This window comes from Tenebrio molitor, chromosome 6, assembly GCF_963966145.1.
Source record: "Tenebrio molitor chromosome 6, icTenMoli1.1, whole genome shotgun sequence".
Taxonomy (NCBI): domain Eukaryota; kingdom Metazoa; phylum Arthropoda; class Insecta; order Coleoptera; family Tenebrionidae; genus Tenebrio; species Tenebrio molitor.
This window is the reverse complement of record NC_091051.1, coordinates 20,483,718-20,487,037: the sequence shown is the minus strand read 5'-3', so window position 1 is coordinate 20,487,037 and position 3,320 is coordinate 20,483,718. Positions and strand designations below refer to the sequence as shown.

Sequence of the window (3,320 nt, the reverse complement as noted above, 5' to 3'; positions counted from 1 at the left end):
CATGATTTACAGCACCCATTAGATATTAGTTATTTCTTTATTCTTTATTATTTATTCTTTTCCACACCACCATAGAGATAGAATAAAAGGGGCGTTTTTTTAACGCGGTTTCCCCGATAGGCATACGCATAATCCACAATGCTGTACAAAATAAAATTTAACTATCGGCTGCCAAAAAATACTGGGTGCCCCAAAATTCGCGGAACAACGTAGTAGTACGTTGTTAAGTAGTCATTAAGAGATCAGGTAAAAATGTTAAAAAAAATCAATCTTGTTTTTTGTAGAAGATATGGACCTATTCGTTACACTAAATGTGGCAACATTTCAAAACATTCTATGCATCCTAATAGTCTGCAAATCACGGCCTCCTAGATTCATAAGAGACTCGTCTCTTATTCGGCCTGTCGCATTCGATAAATGTCTGTTTTTGAAAATTCCCCATAGAGAAAATAAAATACTATAGAATGAAAAGTCCCTAATAAATTTTTGGAAAATTGTTTAGCGCACCCTCACCACACCGCAAGAGGGCGCAAATGTTTTAAAAAGTCAAAACTTTAAAATCAAAGTAATCTCAATAATCAAAAAATCAGTCAAAGCAGTGTCAATCTTTATGTCACTATCTTCTAATTCAAAATGAGGCTGTCTCACGTTCACATATAATGTACAGCGTGATCAACAAGGACTGAAGCTGTTGGCAGCAAATGACAGCAAAATATTCCCAAAGTATGAAAATTTTTTGTGCGTCAGTGTTGGCACCCGCTGCAAGTTGTGAACGTCAAAAAATTTAGGTTATGTTACGAGTTGGTGGTTTTAAAACACGATACGTACAAAACGACAAAAAACAGTATAAAAGTAATTAGCTGTACCTACTTAATTTAATGGCTCACTGTTTCGATATTCATAAAAGCGACAGGCCGTGCCCGCATGCCCGTCCTGAGAAAGAGAAACATGTTTTATGCGTTATTATTTTCGAGTTGAAAGTCTGCGGGATGCAGGGATTGGATCCGGGAACATTTGAAAGGGTGGAACTTGAATTTCTTCTTTAAAATGGTTAGGCAACTTCCATATGACAAGCCTGTAAAGTAAGGAAAAGGAATGACAGGATTTTTAATGGTAAGGATTATTAGGCCCTGCATTAAACGTGCCCTACAAAGAACTTTGGATGCGTGTGTTTTAGATAAGAATCACCTGTTTGGAGTTAAAGCTTTCGCACTGACTTTCGAGGGCTTTGTTCATTCTACCTCGAATATTCTCAACTAACTACATCTTCTGTAAGTGTTCTACCAGTAGGTTTTGCCTTTTTCACATCACCTGTTTGTAGGTAACGTTGCACCAATCTCGTGCAATGCTGCGTAAACGCAACTAAGATAACAACTGGCTCGGGGAACATTGAAATTGGTGAAATGCATCGTCCGTGCTCCGTGGAATATTGCCAACCGTTAGCAGCATTAACATTTCAAGTCCGAAAGTACGCCATAGTCATACCAATAAAAATGTCTTGCTCTAGTGTAAAAACCATTTTAATTAATAAATTGATACAAAAATGACACTTCATTTTGAAGTTTGAATTTGCCCGTCAAAATTGACAACTGAAAATGTAATGCTACCAACTTCACTGAAATTTTCATCATGTTGTCATTGTTGCCAACAGCTTCAGTCCTTGTTGATCACTCTGTAGTACCGCTGCTAAGATTGCTAAATTTGTTGTTGAGAGAATCAAGCAAAATTTGTATAGAAAACAATCAACAAATTAAAAGAAAAATAATACTTCAAGACCAAGAGATTACACCATTGTTTGATACACCTCATCTTATTAAAGGAATTAGAAATTATAGGATAACAAAAGATTTGGTTTGGGAAGTAAACGAAGAAATTTTAAGTGTGAAATTGGACTATTGTATAGTAAAGGTTTATCTTTATGATTCAGCGTGGGGCGAATTAAGAGCCCTCCACAAAATTACGGACATGCAGATAAGATCCAAAAAATGTCCTATGCAGCTCAAGTTTTGAATCGTCATAATCATGATTAATTCAACTATCACGCTATTAGTTAACTGTGGTAATTTCTAATAACAATTGTTGTTAATAATCTAATATATATTTTAACTAACAGGTAGAACAAACCTAAATGATGAAGACTTGGGAACTGCAAAAACAATAACTTTTTTGACAAACTCTTTGATAATAATCTGGAGGGAGGGACATTTCGCCCACGTTGCGAGAAACCTCTTGCTTGTGGAGTTTACAAAAATCCGGGGCACACAAAATGTTGGCAGGAAGCAGCCCTACACTTAAGCAATATGTACCTACTTTGGAAACATTTTTGAATTAAAAAAACAGCACTTCCTTCCATAAAAAAAATTGAATGAAAACATTGGAAGGATTTTTGGATGTATACTAAAATTTAGCAGAAAGTGGCAAGTGTGAGTTTTTTAGAGTTTGTAAAAAATGTTAATAAGATTAATGATATTTTCAAAATTATATTCAGTAACATAATTTCGGCCGATAATATTAAAAGCAAAATTTTAACTGTAATTCAAACATAAGTACCTAATGTTAATTTTCCGTTCAAAATAAAATTGAAGATGAAATTATTGGTAAAATAATTCATTTAACCACATTTACATTAAGAGGTAAAATTTAATTTTAAGTGGTAGGATACGAGAACGGTAACATTTAGGAATAATATTTATAAAAATGAAGCAGAACTGTATCAAAAACGGTTGAAAATAAAATATCGAAAGTATTGCTGGCGTTTTAATTTGTTGTGAAAATTTGCGATGATAAAAAAAATTAAAGGAAAGGTAAACTCATCCAGTAGGCTGTGATTTTGCACCCTCACCAAGATAATAGATGGCGGTAAACGCTTTGTGTCCAAAAAATGTATAGGGAGTTTGCGTTCTATATGTTCTTATTTTGTCTATGAAATTCCCCGTATAGTATGTCCATCTAGCGACTTTAATGTGATCCATATATTAGTATATGCAACTAAAAATACGTATGAATAATGACATTTTATATAATAAATTGTCAATTTGAAAAACTAAGTGCAGTTGAAACTTTAAAAAATGCCACAAACAAAGAAAAAATGTTGTATTAGTTCACGACATAAAGTTAACACTTCTTATCATAATCTACCCAATGATATCACTTTAAATGCGGCATGGAAGACACTCGAAGACAGGACTGAGAGATCATATCATGAGTGCCGCAGAATATGCAAGTAGTAAAATTTTACCAACATTCCGAAATTTAAAGACCAATGTAAATATTTCAGTCACCTTGCAAGATAGTTCTCAGGAAAAACTAGAAAAATTGTC

At 33.9% G+C, this 3,320-nt stretch overlaps 1 long non-coding RNA gene across 1 annotated transcript; it reads left to right on the top strand.

The window, feature by feature from the left end:
- The first annotated feature begins 332 nt into the window (after positions 1–332).
- On the top strand, positions 333–1,552 carry LOC138133589 (uncharacterized). The gene is made up of 3 exons (XR_011160424.1): positions 333–1,113; positions 1,178–1,271; positions 1,322–1,552. It is a non-coding gene; the product is annotated as an uncharacterized lncRNA (long non-coding RNA).
- Positions 1,553–3,320: the final 1,768 nt, after the last annotated feature.